This window comes from Rhododendron vialii, chromosome 12a (genome assembly GCF_030253575.1).
Source record: "Rhododendron vialii isolate Sample 1 chromosome 12a, ASM3025357v1".
Taxonomy (NCBI): Eukaryota; Viridiplantae; Streptophyta; class Magnoliopsida; order Ericales; family Ericaceae; genus Rhododendron; species Rhododendron vialii.
In genome coordinates this window covers 13,357,597-13,377,621 of record NC_080568.1, presented here as the reverse complement: position 1 = coordinate 13,377,621, position 20,025 = coordinate 13,357,597, and positions in this window count along the sequence as shown.

Sequence of the window (20,025 nt, the reverse complement as noted above, 5' to 3'; positions counted from 1 at the left end):
CGGCTCCAGCGGCGTTGAGCGGCGGAGGACGATGGTTGGGGCTTCAAATCTAAGTCAAGGACTGGATACTCTTATACCAAATCAAGTTTTTACCCAAATTTTAACTCAAATTTGAATAAAAATTTGGGTAAGGAGTATAGATGCTTTAACAAAGGCTCTGTTTGCAACTGGAAAGAAAGGAAAATTTTAAAAAAAAATCCTTCTATTGTTTGGTTGGAAGAAAAAAAGAAAAACAAAAATTTCAAGTCCAGTGAATAATAATTTTCTCTCTCATTTTCCTGTCATTTTTCTTCTCTCTTTTTCTTTTCTTTTCCTTTCCTTAAGTTCTAAATGGAGCTAAAGTGTGTTCTATTTGAAATTTTGAAACCGAAATTATTTTCCTAACCCCAATTTATTCCCACACCCATTTAAAACTTAAAAGTTTAAAGTTTCCTAAAATTGTTAAAAGTACTACCACTATTAAAAGGGCATTTTTTCCCTTCACAAAATGGGAAAATTCCTAGCGGGTCCTTCCTATGTTGTGTACACCCCATTAAGTCCTAACAATCTAATCCAAGAAAAGTCCATAGCTTTCAGATTCGTTCGTATTTTTTTGTCCAAAAGTACCCTCTGACCTATTAAAACTGTTACACACGCTTGGAATAAAAATGTTGCCTCCCTCTTCCACACATGTGTCAAGCTAATTCTCTTAAGAGTTCACATGCCTCCCGCTCTCTTTCCCTCCCTCTTCTCTCGCTCCTTTTTTTTATTTTTTTTATTTTTGATGATCTAAAAATATGTATAACTTTTATTACACATATCCATTTGTTACCAAAATAAATAAATAAAATAATTCTCTCCGTCTCAATTTAAATGTCTGCCACGTTTTTTTTTTTTTGTGTATTTTCAATTTCCCAAAAAATATACTTCTACATATTATTTTTTTAATTTTCTTACACCAAATTAAAAGTACTCATGCCCCAAAAGTATATACTTCTATATATTATTTTTTAATTTTCTTACACCAAATTAAAAGCAGTCATATAGGAGACATTTAAATTGGGATGAATGAAGCATATATTTGGAATCTACTCGTAGAGATCTATTGAATGAGATCAATGTTAAATATAAAATTATTTAAAATTTAAAATTTTCAATGTGAATTTTATATTGTTGTGAATTTTTATCTGTTTTAACTATTAATTGTCTATGAACAAAAGTTAATTGCCTATTCTAACTATTGTTAATTTTTCCTTAATATGTTAGACACTTTTAATTTTTGTCTAAATGCGCAATTAATAGTGAGTTCACTATTAACAGAATTAACAATCACAATTAAATTTACTATTAATAGTATTAATTCTATCTAAATTCATAATTAGCACCTTAGATAACAATTAATAGTAAAAATCATAATTGATAGTTTAAATTTATAATTAATGGTATAAATTTGATTTAATAGCGTTAAATTCAATCTAAATTTATAAAATTAATAGGGTAAATTAATAATTAATAGTATTAATTTCTATATAAATTCACAATTACAATGTAAATTTGTCACTAACAGTATTAATTTTAGAAAATAATTTTCACACTCTCCTTTTGTATATTCACACTTTTTTTTTGTCTTTTAGTGAAAAAATTACATACACTTTCAACATTAACAAACACAAAAATGAGTATGGATATCAAAAAAGGGAGTGTGAAAATCACTCTCCTTTTTTTTTCTTTCCCAAATAGAAAAATTATAAAGTTTATTGTGAAAAATAACAAAATAGAAGAAGCCTACTCATTTAAAAAAAGAAATTAAATATTTTTTTTGAAACATAATTTCACATTTAATATGGAGCTTGTTTTATATATGTCGTCAAGTAGATTTCAAAAATATATTTTTTAAATCGAATATTTAAAATAAAAGTTATACTCATTTAAAAAAAATTAGATGAGAGAGAGAGAGAGTACCACATATAGGAACTCTAAATCTACCTGATTTTTGGACTTGCTTGTCAGATTGCGATTGGTTCATTGTACATCATATTGATGTCATTTGGTACACGTGTCAGCGGGACAGTGGACAAGGAGATTATCACACATGGAGAGAGAGAGAGAGAGAGAGAGAGAGAGAGAGAGAGAGAGAGAGAGAGAGAGAGAAAGGACCGACACATGCGACGTGATCGACGAGCGATGTACTCGTCTGGGCTTGCAACTGGGTTATGGCGAAATATGATTAGAAATCGTTATCGTATATACTAGGGTAAAATATGTACTTACCCCTTGAATTATTCCGAAATTTTTTACTTCTCCCTTTAACTACCAATTAAACACCCTTGCCCCTTCAACTATAAGACCATTACCTAGCCAAGACAATTCCTCCATTCCGTCCAAATCATGGACGAAAAACTTAACACTCAACCCTACCCTACCTATTTTGGCACCAACAGAAGGGTACTTTAGACATTCACTCCCAAACCCTACTCAATCCCTCTTTCAATCACAAACCCTAATTTCCCATATCTAACCATACTCAATCAAAGAGAGAGAGAGACCCATTGCTTCACGACTAGACTGCTCACGCCTTTTATTGAAGCAACTTTTGCAATGGCATTATGCTAGGCATTTGGACTCATTCATAATGGTAGGAATACAAGTCTTCGATTTGATTTCCTCTTCATTTTCAATAACACACGTCTTCAATTCTGCATATCGTAGGATTTTAAATGATAAAGCAGTATCTTAAACGAGGTATCTGGCTATGGTCGATACGCTAAGACAAAGGGAAACAACATAATGGAAATATTATTTCTCTTATGGATTGTAAAAATTCAACAGCAATGAACGAATTGAGAAAAATCAGTGATCTAAAAATGGAAAACCATGCATGCATGACAAGTTTTTATCAAATAACTCCCTTTGGATTGAAATTTTTTGTGACTTGCAAATCTGTATAATCAAATCATGTGATGATTCTATTAATCTAGATTAATTGGTGTGTGTGATGAATAAACATATATATATATATATATATATATATATATATATATATATATATATCTACTCATCTTTATATGCATACCTTGACATGATCATTGAGAGAGAGTGTGTGTGTGTATTGAGAGAGAGAGAGAGAGAGAGAGAGAGAGAGAGAGAGAGAAGAGGATAAATACATATACATATATGGTTAAAAGACATTAATACCCTTACACTAAGGCCCTTAGCCGCCTAGCTTTGCTTATCTCCTACTAGCAGCGCCTAGCCTCCATGAGCGGCACCTAATAAACCGCCTGGGCGTATATCGTGGTGGCGATCCACCGCCTAGGTGGCTGCCTTTTTGAACATTGTTATTTTTTGCGGTTGCCTTTTAGAACACTGCTATTTTTTGATAAATGCACTTCATTTTTTATTTTTTGACTCCGCCTCTTAAAACACTGTTTTTTTTATTGAAACTTTCATGTATAATTCTTTCATAAGAACAAGAAGTGAAAATGGATTTATTAAAACGGTCCAACTAATGAGTGCAATAGGGCACCTTTTAACATCTTGAATTGTGGTAGCTTTTTAACTTTATGTCACCATCGTGAACTCAGGAACTCTGTCCAAAACTCTGCCACTTTGAGGGGCAATGGTGCCAAAATAGAGAAAAAAGGACCTGTCGAATAACGCATTTGGTTGGTACCCATTAATTATTTGTTCGGTTTTGGTTTTGGTTTTGGTTTTGAGGGAGGTTTTTAAAAGTAATGAGTAAGAAAGATAGATACATAAAGTTTATAAGGGACTGTGCGTAGGAATTTTGAGATTCCCAAACGAAAAAGGAGTAAATGTGCAAGAATTATTAATTTTTATTTGAGGGTGATTACGGACTCTATAAAGATGATTCAAACCGCAAGTTATTCTTAAAATATCTTTTTATGAATTCTTGCAAAAAATTAGCTTAACTCGATACCGGTAAGGGTTGTTTCAGAATTTGTAAAGTGCCTAACAATTTTGAAGCACCTTACAAATTCTAAAACAACCCTTACCGATACCGGATGGTGCTAATTTTTTTAGAAGCCATAAAAAAATTAAGAATAATTGTGGTTTGAATCATTTTTAAAGAACCCGTAATGGGCCCCACAACCAGAACACCTCTTATTTTTAATTTTGTCAGGGACAAATCCAGGATTTTCGCGTAGCGAGGGCGAATATACACAATCAAAAAGAGAGAGAGAGAGAGAGAGAGAGAGAGAGAGAGAGAGAGAGAGAGACAATAAGGTGAATTTTTGCTAAAAAAATAGAAAATAACACCAGTACATATAAAACTAAACATGTTTCTCATATCTAGTGCAAAAAAAAAAATCTCATATCAACTTAGATTGCAAAAATATTAACGTTTACCAAATCCTATCTTTGAACAATCAACATACATGTAGATACCCCAATCCGGGCCACTAAGGTTCTTTAAATGCCCCGATGATGAAACAAAGGAAACAATGCCTTTAAGAGCTTGAATGTGGACTCCCACAATCCAAAAGCCCAGAAAAACCTAAAAAGCCAGAAAAGCCCAAAAAACCCAAAACCCCAAAACCCAAGAAAAGCTAAAATTAGACCTAGAACACCGTACGGGGCACCACTACACCGCACGGTGTAATAAATTTTATTACACTGCACGTGGTTATGAGGTACACCACACGGCGTTTTGGGAAAAGTTTTGACTGGCTCAGAAAGTTGTCGGCCACGCTCATTTGAGCCACAATTGAAAAACGACTTGGCAGGGAATAAACTTCTAGCTGGCCTAGAAGCTACCTCCCCCATTTGCATTGATATTCTTTGGCTTTTGCCTATAAATATACTACTCCTCTTAGATGAAAAGGACCTTGCGCCCACTACTCTTCCAAGTCTTGAGAAAGTTACTCTGACATTCTCTTGACATTCTTTCTCTCTCTAAAAAATTTCCATTCATCCTCACTTCCAAAGCTTAGTACACTACTAGCTTTGGAACCCCACCCACTCCAAAGCTCTAAACCCATAATCATCCACACTCATGCACACTCATCCATCCTCATTTGAGCTCAAAATCGAAGGTTTAAAGGCAAGTTTCCTTGGGTTAAACTCAGCCTTGGCCCTGAGGGGACTTTCTGTAGCCACACTTGACCTGTTTTTGTTAAGTGTTGACTTAAAAACTATTTTCAGAAACAAAACAAAACAAGAAACTGTACTGGAAGCACTACATCGTATGGTGTTATGATACACAACACGATGTAGTGGGGTTCCGCCATACGATCTTCCTCTACTCACTAATCATCCATCTTGTTTATTTCAATCACATCCATCCACTGATAGTTCTGCTAATGTTGCTGAGAGATCGTACAAGTGCATTCCAGAAGGGAGCTTTGTCTAAAAACTATGTCTTTATGTTCTAAAAGAAGTTCTATGATCATTCTTGATGATCAAGTGCATCAAAAAGGGGTTTTTGCAAACTTATTTATGTAAAAACCAATAAAAATGAACAGAAAGCTATTTTAATCAGAGGTTTGCTCCATCTTGAAAATACAAAGTTGTTCTAAAAAGTGCTGGAAGTCACACCGTACGATATTTTGAGTAATACCGTACAATGTAATCAGTACATCGTGCGCGGTTCTGAGTAATAATAGTGGACTGATAGTGAGTAGGTATACCGTGCGGTGTAACAAAAGACCGTGCGAGGTATTTGGGTACACCGTACGGTATTGTTTGGTGATTGAGACATTCTGTTATTTAATCTATCATTTCATTTATGCACATCATTCATTTATCATCCACTGTACAGTAAGCACCACAGGCACGCCAATGTGATATATTCAATCCCATGTCCCTCTCCCTTACTTGTTTATTAAGAGTTTTAATCTTCCAAATGATACTTAAAAGTTTCCCCCTTTGAAAATGTTAAGTAAAGATCGGTTCCGACCGGGCGAATGGGGTGCTTTTCAACAAAACCTTCCCCATTAGTAACGTGGCCCCCGGACCTAAAGTCTCAATGTTTTTGCTAGGCCAAAAGCCTTTCTTTTTCAAATCAAACCCTCGGTTTCTCGGATCATCCATCTCAAAAATCCGGGTGGCAACTCTTCAGGCGTGCCGGTCGGGGAGCCGACAATACCGATGGTGGAATCAAGTGGTAGTAGTAACGGCATAATGTTCGACGACGTCTTTGTGGTGCTAGTTGTCCTCCCTTAGCAACTGCTAGCTTTGTTAGGGAAAAATGTTGGGGGAAGAAAAGGAAAATGCAAGATGAGAGAGATTTGGGTTCGGGCAGTTGACAGTCGTTCTTTTACGGTAAAATCAAATAAGATGAAATTTAATTAGGCTTTAGCTCCCCAAAAATATAAATATTGCTTTTGAAATTAAGCTTTAGCCCTAAAGTTCTCAGGAAATTAATTAGGCTTGTCCCCCAAAAATATAAAATATTACTCCCTCCATTCTCAAATAAAAGTCCATACTACAATTTTGAACATTTCAAAAATTTGTTTATATATTTCAATCTATGATGCTAAAAATATCTAATATTATCGATACCTTATTTTGGACTTTCTAGATTAGTTTACTTAAGGTATTTGATTCCCCGATGATGAAACAGATCAAGAATTCCCCGAGAATGTTAGTGTGATTGAGTTTTGAGCGGTTGAATCCCTTTTAAACCCTTTAAACCTAAATCAAAAAGCCTCAGCTAAAGCTTACCTGCATACATTGGTCTCACACCGGCGTGTGCTGGTCCACTTGCCACGTGTCAGCTTTGACCGTTGACCAGGCTTGGACTTGCGCATGCAGGTCAATCACCAACGTACGTAGGTAAAACCTAGTCTTATCACCTTTATTCAGTCATGATCGCAAGACTTTTGGGGCACTCCTTCACCCTATTTATTCGTTTGAAGTTGATCTCATGGCAGGGGATGTTCCCTCCCCCTCTCACACAACTTTCATCACCTTGTCTCCTTCATTTAATGAAGGGAGACTTCTTTACCAAGGCTAACCAGCCCTCTTTCAGCTGGTTACACTCCATCACCCCCCCCCCCCCCCCCCCCCCCCCCCCACCTTTGGTCTTAAAGGGGTTACAAGGTTCCAAGATTTCTTCAAGATTACAAGTTCCAAAGCCATAAGCCTAGTCACTTGTTCATCTCTTTCTTGTGTAAGAAAGGCATAAGCAAGCAGCATTGCATACACCAATCCACCCTTCATCGTCTATATCCCAAAGTTCATGTAGAGACCCGTATTTTAGGCCTATATTTTTTTTTTATATAATTGTACGGCTTGTCGAGATAAACGGTGTGGATATATGGAATGACGTATTTGTAGAAGGATATAAAGGTAAATAGATGAGAGGTGCATGTGTGAGTGTGTGGTGTGAGGGCATGGGATTATTTCCCCCACCTCTATTATTCCCAGGGAACATTTTCCCCTTCTCATTTTTCTCTCGGCTGTCTCTCTCTCTAATTCTCTTGTCTCTCTTCGGCCCTCATCTCTCTCTCCCGACCTCTCCACCAAAGCCCACCAAATTGGTGCAAAACCCATACAAACCCACCTCCATTTTGACTTCTATACGCGACTCCAACCTTGAATCTCGTGGGTCTTGCTCGAAAGAGGAGTATTCAGTTTATTTTGAAGTTTGGAGAGCTAGGGCTTGCTTAGCTTGCGTGGGTTTCGCTTCTCGACTTGAGGTAGGGAATTCTACCTCTCTTTATATGTTTTATGAGTGATTTGGTGCATGAATCGTGCTTGTAATGTCGTGTTTAAGTTTGGATTGAAAATTCGTAGTTGCTGTCAGAATTGTCTGTTTTTCCTGGATTCCTATCGGTAGGCCCGTCCTTTCTACCGGTAGAACGTTGTTACTTTACCAAAAAATCGACTCCCTACCGGTAGGAACTTTTCACCTACCGGTAGAACGTTTGAGAAATTTCGTCAACCAGCTCAAACGTATAGCAGCAGCTCAAAAGCTGCTCAACGTACCTAACTTCTACCGGTAGGTCAAGCACGAACTTGAATGTTGGCCTTTCTGTTTTCAAGCACGAACATTCACAAGCACGAACTTGAATGTTGGCCTTTCTGTTTTCAAGCACGAACTTGAATGTTGGCCTTTCTGTTTTCAAGTTCTACCGGTAGGACAAGCACGCGTTTCTATTTTCAAGTTCTACCGGTAGGACTTGCTTGCCTACCGGTAGGAGATCAGGAGTTTCAGCTGCTTCTTTGAGCTGCTGCAGTATCTTTCAGCTGCTTCCATATATCTTTTAACTCGCATGTCGAAGCTTTTCATTGACTCTAATGGTTTTGTTTACGCATCCTTCCAAGTGTTTTGGTGAGTATTACTCGTTTCTCACTTAGAGTGGCATTCAATGGACTAGAGTGAACATGTCTAGGGATTCGACGAGTAGTAGTGCAATCCGTTCTCTCTCTCGACTCGTAAAATTCTTAGATTCCTTTAGTACATGCTTTTACGGACTCCGAGTAAAGAAACTAGATAATCGGGCATCGTAGAGTCTAGTCGTGGGTTAATTTGTGGCTTGTAAAGGTACGAGAAATGTACTTAGAGGTACGGTGAGGACGTGTGGGATTATGGTGCACTTAAAGGAAAAGGCGTGTATTAATTAATTAATCAGAGTCTTGATATGAATGACAGTTAGGAGCGGTTTGAGATGTAATCAACGTGGTGGATTGGTAGATTGTTTAAAATGCTTGAAGTGAAAATCGATGTGAGAAAGAATTGTTTGAGATGATAAAATAACTTGTGTCCTCACGACTCGTCAAGTCTTTTAATCCTTTTGACACTCTCTCTATGAGGTTCAAGTGTAGAAACTACTGGATAAAGTATGGTAGGATTATACGTACGGGCTTGATATGCTATGTCAGATGCGAATGGGTAAACCAGTGAAAAGGCATGAACATGTACATTTGTGGAGTCACGTAATGATTAATTAAAATTCAGTGGTATAACCGTCAAAGGGATGATGAAATTGATTATGAAATGATGTCGATTGTGAAAAGTGTGAAAGGTGACCCAAGTGGTCGTTATTGAGGGAAAAGACTCGGGGTGACCCTACGCTCGAGGGAACTATACCCGAGATGACCCAACTGATTCATATTATTGGAGGAAAAGACTCGGGGTGACCCTGCGCTCGAGGGAACTAGACCCGAGGTGACCCCAACCAATTATTATTATTAAGGGAAAAGACTCGGGGTGACCCTACGCTCGAGGGAACTAGACCCGAGGTGACCCTAGTGATTATTGATGGGAAATACGGGATTAAAGGAAACGAAAGGTTTTGCAATAAAGGGATTTAATGAAGATCAATGTGGACACGAGAAAGATTATACTACCGTACAAAGAATAATAAGATGTTTTGATTTGATCATAGACAAATGTGGAACGACGTGAGTTTGTTAATGTACTTAGTTAAAGAACCAAATGGTTAGTGACCTTTATGTGAAGTCTAGGACCCTTCGACTATAATTTGCAGCTTGTTGGTAGTCACTTGTACTATAGGCGTATCTGTCCATACTCATTCATTCTCGGTGTATGATTCATTCAAACTACATATAGCTTGAGCTTAGAATTCTCTACTGGGCTAGTGTAGCTCAACCAAATCTTTCTTTTCAGGTTCTGATGCCAGGCAATAGATTGCATGCATTGTGTGCTTGACAGTAAAAGACTTTTGGAAGCTGACATCACTGGTTGTTTTGTCATCTTTGTGAAGATCTCAATTCGTTAAAGATGGTTTTGCAAATAATTACTATTGAATTTTCTTTTGACTAAAGTTGTAATTATCAAAACTTAAGGACTTGTTTGTAAATTAAACAGGTGGGAACTCCTTTGGGTAACGTATATGATATGCGAGGTTTCTCTTTTATTGAAATGCATTACTTAATTATGTTGAAAATCGAGGGCGTGACAGTTCAAAGCTCATTCACCTTTCAAACTCAATAAACCAAAGGTATAACACTTTAGTAATACTCTCTGTTCTAATCCCTGAGGGGGGATGGTAGGGTCAAGGTTGGTAATCTATACCAAGCCCTGGCCCTAAAGCTAGCAAGGTTTCAAAAACCGTCAGAGCAAGAACCAACGTGCGCCAGTACTTAAGACGCGTACGCCACTCTGTGGTAATACATGCAGGTCAACGTGGGGACTGGGGTCTTGCTATTTTATGGGTTTCTTTCCATTTTTATCTCCTGTGAGCATGTTAAAATCAGTTTGCTACTTTCTTAAGTTAAAATTGCTAGTTTTTGCTTAGCACCACAACATCGCCTTCGAATATAAGGTTGAAAACCCCAAGTGTAGGGCTAGATCGTCAGTAGCATAATAAACTAGTAAGATCGGGATCGTACCACAGGGAATCGAAGATAGCTTAATCGGATTGTAGGTATTGTAACATGGATTTCGGTGTTTAAGATGGCCAACTTGGTTTTGCTTTAAACAGTAGAATTACCAAGGTAAAAGACTAGAAGAGCTTTATAAACTAAAAGAGGCAAGTCTAGGGATCATCTATCCTTTGACAAAGGCCATTACCGGTTCTCAATTATAACTCAAGCAAGAGTCACGGCTGCGTGCTCACGCCCGAAAGATTTAACTTTAACGACTATGTTTATCAAAAGATGTGATTAATCGAAACTAAACCAACCTATTTTCGCTAATGTATCTAACACGTAGGAGGCCACGAGCCCTCAAAATGCCGCTTGTCAAGACCGCTTGACTAAACGACATATCAAGGAGTTAACACCCCTCGCTTAGACCAAAATGGCTAGGTTTATTTAATTCCGAAAACCATGATTTTAAGCCCAAGGGTTTAAGAACTAAATAACCACCTAAGTCCTTGGGAAAGAGTATCCCAAGACTTAGCCAAAAGACTACTCACACATATTGAAAAGACTACAAATTATGCTAGGAAATGAAAACATGATTAACTGATAAAAACGGAAATGAACTTGATATTAGTAAGGATCTAGTCCGTACAAGCGACTTTAATAAACGAGAAATTAATAAACGATAAATACCTTAAGGTGTTCTTGAAGAAATTAACCTAGAAAGCTTGAGAGTTTTAATGGAGTTTCTAGGAGAGTGAAAAAGACTTAAAGCTAGGTAGGTGAGATACAACTTAAAGGGAGGAGAGGGGTATTTATAGTGAACCACCTTTCTCTCTCTAAAAATATCCAGAAACTTGCTAAAAGTGGCAAGTATTTCATAAAAGGAAAGTTGAAAAAGTAAGCAAAAACGTAGAAAATTCTCCGGGTAGCATCGGTACTGGCCAACTCCCAGTACCGATACTGGGTCTTCAAAATGCTGAAAAAATAAAACTCTGGACAATGGGTACTGGTACTAGCCATATCCCAGTACCGGTACTGGGATGGCAGAAATCTGTTTTAAGCCTTGCCTTGACCCGAATGGCCTGACGACGACCTGAACACTCCTTGCCACTCAATCAAACACCCGTTGGGACTTGGTGGGGAGCCGCCACGCTGCCCTGAATACTCGGATGCTTCCAAGAGTGATCCATGGCGATAAAAACCGCCTTAGTTCCATGTTTTACCTGAAACTTTCAAAAAGCAACCTTTCGTGCAATATCAAATAAAAACGATAACTTATAAACGAAAACGCTACAAAGTGGAGGACTTTAAGCTCCAATATTATACAATCTTGGTGTCGACACCCCAATTTGGCCTAACGATTATTTCAAGTCCCACCTTGGGGACCATCCAGATGATGAATGGATATAGTGATTGCTGATTGACTTCTCGTAAACCCATGGACTTTTGGTGAGTACTTTTAGCCACTTAGAGGACCCAATCCAGAGCTAAATAGCCTTTCAGACAGAAATACAACATCTATCTTTCGGCTGTAACATTGATCTCACGGCCTCAACATCATTCTTTCACCCATGAAACATGTTGCTTGAAAATATCCCTGAGAGATTGATTCCTCGACAGCCAGGTCTATTCTTCGGGAGCTCAATCTATCACTTGGCTACCAGATCCATTGCTCGGCCGCCATATCGTCTATTTTCTAGATTCTGGAATGTTCTCTCATACGTTTGATCCGATCACCAAAACCCGAGCAGCCTTTTTTCGATGCGTTCGGGTTACGAAGTAGATTTCGTTTAGAGGTCTTATTACCCTATACTCCTTATTGATTCACGCCATTTGATTGGTCGGAGTGAGTCACCAATTGCCTATATAAAGAGGCACTTAGGGTTCCAAAAATACACCACAAGAACCACAATACACAATTCACATCATTAATCACCCTCTATAGCCACGAAATTCTACATAAATACTCTCTTATACTCCCTCTACAAAAGCCCAAACCTTCCGAAGGTAGCCACAATCCGATGATCAACCCTTAACCCTAGGGTTTTCGAGAAGCAAATCAGTCAATCACTTTCAATCCGAAGCAATAAAGCAACTGAGGGATCAAGGTGGTGAGGCCCAGGGGCCTATGGTTTGATCTATTTCACGCTTTTGTACATTAATCGTAGTATTTCGATTTTCTGTTAATCATTTAATCTGGTGTGAGGAAGAACATCGGCTGGGGGATCAATCCTTCGGCCGATACATTAATCCAGAAGGATTCCTTGGCCGTGACATCTATTCATCGGCCGAGGGATCCATTCTCTGGGACAGCTTGTCTGTTTTCTACTTATTTGATGCATGCTTTCAATTACTGTATTGGCTCACCTTACCTATTGTTAAAGGCTAATAAAACAAATTACTTGTTTAGAATTAAATAAAGCATGTATTAATCTTAGGTCGAACAATTATGGGCCAGTCTCATGACTGGGTAAAGAGGGGTGCCTAACACCTTCCCCTTATTATACTGTTGGCTATCGTACCCGAAATCTCTATTTGTTTTTTTGTAGTTTTCATAAACTAGGTGGCGACTCTGTTTTGATGATAACCACTATCGTGTGGCAATGTTCCTAGCCATGGGAATATTCACGATCTTGGTTTCTGAAGCAAACAACCAAACAAAGAAGCAATGATCAATCTATATGGCGATGCCCCGCATGGGAGTTGTCTACAGTTTTTGGCGACTCTGTTGGGGACTTAAGAGCCATAATCAGAAAATTCGACATAAGACTAATACATGCTTTATTTAATTCATTTATCATATGCATCGAGCAGGTAATGTTAGGGGTTCCAGCAAACTCCACAGTCACTTGTACCTAGTGGTATATCAAAAAGGGAACCACCCGATCGCTGCCTGTGATGGGCTAGCGAAAAGACTGGCCCTTTGACAACGTAGCACCCTTGAGACTACCTAAAGCTTACATGTGTTAGAGAGCCATAGAACTTATCAAAATAAGATAGGAACCCGCTTGCTAAGAACTTTTCCTGCATTTTACTTTGAAGTTCTTCCTGACATCCTGTATTATTTGTTGTTGTAACATCTCTTTCTGTGTAGAAGGGTTGGGATTTTCAGCCCAAATCCTAACCCTATATAACCCAATACTAACTTACAGGTATTTTACTTTCAAGCAGGCACAATAGGTAACCCGAGAAAGCAACCACAGCCAATTTTATACTCTTACGACACCCGAAGCCACGCCAAACAAAAGTCTTTGTAGCCATCCCTTTTGTCATCTTCACCGGTCAGAACACCTCCGTCGCAACGGTCCCAATCGCTTCCTGGGTCTTCACGGTCATCCTTTCAGCAAAACCGATCATCTGCCAAATCCCAAACTTCACCTAGCCTTCCTCCTACTCCCATCTCGGAGATGTCAGACAACGACGCCATCATTGCTGAGCTCTAAGCTCAAATCACTACTTTGCTAGCCCAGTAAAAGATGCTGAAGACAAAGAAGACGAGGAAGAATATGAGAATCCTCTTAAGGTGGTAACAATAGAAAATCCTAAATTGGCCAAGCATGTTAAGGAAATCAAACATGCTTTGGCCCGTTCACAAAGGGACCAAATTTTGAACTTTGAAGGACTTTAATTTGTCTTTTCCCAGATTCTCAACTGCCTGAACGATTCAAGATGCCAAACATCGAGAAGTTCAATGGGACTGGTAACCCTACCAGTCATATTCGCCATGTTATCAACACCCTGAAGCCAATGGGCTTGAGTGATGAGCTCATTGCTCAATTGTTTCAAAGGACTCTCACTAGAAGCACCCTCAGTTGGTTTCTCACTTTGGAATTTGTGCACTATCAAACTTGGCCACAAATTGCCAACGCTTTTGTCAAGCAATACGCATACAATGTCCAAATTGAGCTAACCACCCAAGATTTGGAGATGACCAAGCAAGAGTCAAACGAAGACTTTGCTACCTTTGTGGCTAGATGAAGAGAGAAGGCCGCTAAGATGAAGAACCATCCCTCTGAGGAAGATCAAGTAAGGATAGTTGTCAAGAATCTATAGCCCAAGTATCTCAGGCATATCTACACCCAAGCTATCACCAATTTCAAACGATTGCATGCTACTGGGCTACATATTGAAAATGGAATCAAGCTGGGGCTCATTGGGGAAGAAGAAGCTCCTCCTCCACCTAAGAAAACCTTTCCTACCCGTACCTTTCATGCCTCCATAAACACCTTCGACCCAGCCTTACCATAAGACCTTTTCCAAGCAAGCCCTTCCTAAAACTCAAATCAACCCCGCCGTAACTTTAGCCCTCTCTACATGACTCTCTCTCAAGCCTTAACCATTCTAAGCCGTCAGGGGCATCTCAAACCCTTGAACAAACCACCTCCTTAGACGCCTTATGGCCCAAACCATGATCTTAACAAATAGTGTGCCTACCATCAACACCCAGGGCATAAGACAGATAGTTGCATGTATCTTCGCCATGACTTCCAAGACCTCATCGATAATTGAACTATAAAACCTCCAAAACCTGATGAGCAAGCCAACCCACTTCCTACTGACAATACTAAACCACCACCATGAAATATTAATCTTATAAGCCTGTCTCATACCCCGATATACAATCCTAGCTAATACATTGTCCTAGTTACCCAAACCAAACCAAGCCAACCTTGACCTTACTAGAGAAGGATGGGTGTTTCATGACGGAGGAAGAAGAAAACAATGAGTCCGATCAATCGGAAGTGATCGATCCTGACATGTCTGACAAAAATGATGAAGAGGAACAAGCAAAGAAGGAAAAGCTAAGGAAATGGGAAGAACATTCCTGGGCAAAGCATAATTTGGAGGATCCAAATATCCTATTCGTCGAAGATGATGAATGGCTTCGCATTTGGTTTGAAAATAGGAAAAAGGAAAAGGAGAGGGTCATCATATGGAGAAGGCATGCCCGCTTTGAGCCTGTTCAATAGTGGTACCCATCAATTGCCCAAAAATCTCAACGCCTCCTATTGTCTGGGAAACGATCAATCTTATAGAAGAAGTAGAGGAGTTCCAAATACAGCCATGGGTCAACCCCTATGAAGAATGCGACTACAGTCAATGGGTAGAGGAAGAAAAAGATCTAGATTTCACATATACAGACCCGTATCGAACATGAGAAAGTGACTATGACGAAATGGAAGGAGAATATGACGATCCTCTCGATGGGATCTCTTTAGCATCACTATTTGATCAAATGGAAGTAGCTGATCTCCCTCATGACTGCGCAATCAACAAAGAAGTGACCCAGGCTGACATTTCCATCTAGGAACTGCTTATGTCTCAAAGAAACAGCCATCGTACAAGCTTTGAAGATGGATCCAGTTCAAAGGCTCTATTTGGCAAAGAAGAGGGTGGAAAAGAGTATAAAGTTGTGAAAAGCAAAGAAAGAGAAAATTACTCCGAAATGCTGCAGTAGCTGGGAAGTCATAACATGGCAAAGAACATTAAAACGTTGCTTTCTAAATCAAGCTAAGACATGTTTTGGGCCCCTGTTTGAGCATTTTATTTTCGCTAAATGAATTCTTGTTTTATCTTCTAAACTATGCTTATTCAATTCCTAAAGTGCAATTGCCATATACTATAGTCTCTTGTAGACACCTCCCAAACGGGGCATCGCCATACAGATTGATCACATTTGTTTGATTCCACTTTATAAACCGAAATCGTGAATATACCCATGGCTAGGCACATCACCACACGATAACGGTTACCATCAAAATAGAGTCACCACCCAGTTTATAAAAACTAGGAAAATAGGATAGAGATTCCGGGTACGGGAGCCAAGAGTACAATAAGGGGAAGGTGTTAGGCACCCCTATTTGCCCAGTCGTGAGACTGACCCATAATTGTTCAACATATGATTAGTACTTGCTTTATTTAATTCTAAAAACGTAATCTGTTTGTGTAACAATCCTAATTTAAATAAATAAATAAGTAGTATAAAAAAAATTGAAATGTTAAACTCAAATTCAATGATTAATTAAATTAATTAGTTAAAACTTATGATTATGTTAGTACATGATAATTTACACTTATTGTACATGCATTCATAATTCTATTTACCTTTCTAAAGGAAAAAAAAAACTCCTAACCAACTACTCTTTTCCCCCATCCCAGCCGAGTATATTGCTACCCATCACCCCATGTGCAAATTTTAAACTCCCCACTTCTCCCTCTATGCCATGAACCCACTACAAGTCTACAACTCCCCACCCCCCACTATCTCATTCCCTTCCATTATACACACCCATATATTCCGAAAATCAAAGGAAAAAAAAAAAAAGTTACTCATTTCCATTTTCCTACTCAGTCCAGAGAAAGAAAAAGAGAGAAAGGGAGAGAACTTGAGTTCTCATTCATGGAGTTTTAAGAGAGAGAGAGAGAGAAACGTTTTTTTTACATAACACTACTCCACACATCAAATTCAAGTTTCCAAACAACCACTACATCACCAAGCATCCACAGCCTACCTTCCATTCATTCCGAGGCAGCCCCGAAGTCCTCCGATTCCGTCATCTTCTCAAATCGCTAAAAATCGACCGAACCCATTAATCGCTTTTTCGGCCGAATTCGAGGTAGAATAATCGTTTCCCTATTTTTTGTAAGTATATTTTTACTCCTATGTGTTAGTTATAATACTTAGAAGTGACGGAAATTGACGTCCATGTTGAAAACGAAAAGATCAGACGCTATGCTCTGTTTTTCTTTTGTTTCGTATACTGCATGTGTTTGTTTTGAAATCTTGCACTGTTATTACATTATTAACCCTGAAATTTGTATGCTTGCTGATTTATCCCCAAATATGTTTGATATTCAATTGTTTGAACTCAAAATGTGAAATCAAGCTCCTGGACGTTATGGATATGTGCATATGATCATTTACCTTGTACTGTGAACAAAATAAGTAAATATTACTTTAGGTAAACTAATGATCATAATAAAGTATATGATAGAATAAATGCTAATATCAGATTTGAAAATAATAATAATAATAATAATAGTAGTAGATAAGACTAATATTAACTTAACATAATAAAGACACATAGCGAAGTAGTTTAATTAATGTGAACTTATGTTAATGGAGAGTGGATTTACTTACTAAGCAAAATAGTGTACATGAAACTAACGTAGTAAAATATAATCCTACTAGTTACCAATTCATTTTATTTTATTTTTATATATGAGTGAATTGTGGACCATTACTAACAAAAAAATTAGTTAGGTAACAGAATAAGTGAAATTACTTTAGGACTATAGGCGATCAAAAGTTTTAGTATCACAGACTTTAAACTTAGACTCTAACAGATCTAGTTAGTGATTATAAACTCCAATTATTATTATTATTATTATTTTTTTTAAACTCTAAGTTCATTAATTTGTACAATGAACCCTTAAGATGTATGGTATACTAGATAACCGTTACGAAAATACTAATGGAAATCCTCAAAGTTAATAAGAATATATACTTGTTCAATAAAAACATAATAATCCGAAAGGCACCGGCCCAATCCAAAACCCTTATGTGTTTAATTACTTGCACGTATCAATTGTTATATTTTGTTATGTCATTGAAATGTATCATTTGTATGCATTATCTTGTTATTGATAAATCATGTTGTACGTGCTAGATCGAACTTAGGTTCACTGGGTGGTTACGAGTAGTGACTCACGTAGACGGTGTTAAGTAAATGAAAAATGGTAAAGTGTTAAGGTGTGAGATTGTGGATTGTGATTTGAGCGATGGCTATGGCAAGGGTAACCAATGGGGCCCTGTGTTGAAAAGGGTAACCAATGGGGCCCTGTATTGAGAGATGTTGTGACGCTAACATATAATGCGTCATGGGAAAATTCACTTCTTTTGTTCAAGAGGGAATAGGTCCCATGAGACGGTTATAGTTAGTGGTAGGTGATGTCCGACCCTAAAGTACGATGCGTCATGGGATGACTCGATCCTCCTGTTATGGTCTTAAGTGAGAACATGCTAGATATATAATTTAGGTGAACTCACCTAGGATCCTGGTACAGGATAAGCAAGAGGAAGGGTGGACCCATGAGACGGTTGTAGTTAGTGGATGTGGGAGGAAAAGGATCTCGTGGAGAGAATCCTTAGATATCATGTAAGTTGATGGATAGTAAAGAAAAAGAATGATGTGCTATTATTCTGTACCTTTTGTATGTTGTCAATTTTTATATCATCGAACTGCTAACTGTAGAATAAGGGGTTAGTAGGGTTGGGATTATCTACTGAGTTTCAAAACTCATTATGGTGCCGTTGGGCTGGCGTTTTATGCCAGGTAATCAAGAGACCGAAGAGCAGAATCATCTTCAAGATGATCAGTATCAGGGAGGACCTCCCAGCTGAGGAAGGGGAGTTTGTCGAGCCTTGGATACCCTACCCTTAGAAGTTCTGTTAATTTAAAGTATTGTTATTTGAATTTCTAAAAGTGTTATCACATTTGTCAAACTCTGTTTTTATCTCATTGGGTTGTAAGACAGTTAAGTTGTTTTGAATTCGGTATTTGAGATTTTCGCTACTAAACTCTGTTTAATAAAATTTTATTTCTTAAATCAGTTTTATGGATTATTAAATCAATTAGAAATGATTTAATTAACGTGTCCGAAAATCGGGGCGTTACAGTTTGTATGCCTTTAAACCGTTGATATGGTGAGCAAGAACAGTAATGAAACCATGCATCAGGAATGAACAAAAAACAAACAAGCTATCCTAGTAAATAGATCCCTCGGCCGGTGAATGGATGTCATGGCTGAGGAATCCAACTGGATTGATGTATCGACCGAAGGATTGATGTCCCAACCGATGTTCTTCCTCACACCAGAACAAATAATTAACAGAAAATCAAAATGCTATGATTACAATATAAAAGCATGAAAAAGATCATACCATAGGCCCCTGGGCCTCACTAGCTTGATCCCTCTGTTGCTTGATTGCTTCGGATTGAGAGTGATTACCTAATTTGCTTCTCAAAACCCTAGGGTTTGGGTTTGTACTTCGAGGGTTTGATCGTCGGATTGAAGCTGCCTTCGAAAGGTTAGGGCTTTTGTAGGGGAGATATGAGAGAGTGTTTCTACATAATTTCGTGGCTAGAATGGGTTAATCATGTTCATAATTCTGGAACCCTATGGCCTCTTTATATAGGCATGGGACGACTCACTTCAGCCAATCAAATGGCGTGAATCAATAAGGTAGTATAAGGTTAGAAGATCTCTACTCGAATCTCTTTTCGTAGCCCTAAAGAATCGAAAAAAGGCTGCTAGGGTTTTGGTGCGTCGATTGAACAAATGACAGAACATTCCATAATTCTGGAAAAGATGATTTGGCGGCCGAGGAATGGATCTGGCGGCCGAGAAATGGATCTGGGGGACTAGGAATGGATCTGGCGGCCGAAGAATGGTTCTGGTGGCCAAGGAATCAATCTTTCAGGGAGATTTTCAAACAACATGTTTCACGGGTGAAAGAATGAAGTTGACGCCATGAGATAGATCTTACGGCCAAAAGATGTATCTTCCTAGGATTTTGTATTTCTGTCTGAAAGGCTATTTGACTTTGAATTGGGTCATCTAAGTGGCTAAAAGTACTCACCAAAAATCCGTGGGTTTACGAGAAGTCAACCAGCAATCACTATATCCATTCATCATCGGGATGGTCCCCAAAGTGGGACTTGAAATAATCGTTAGGCCAAATTG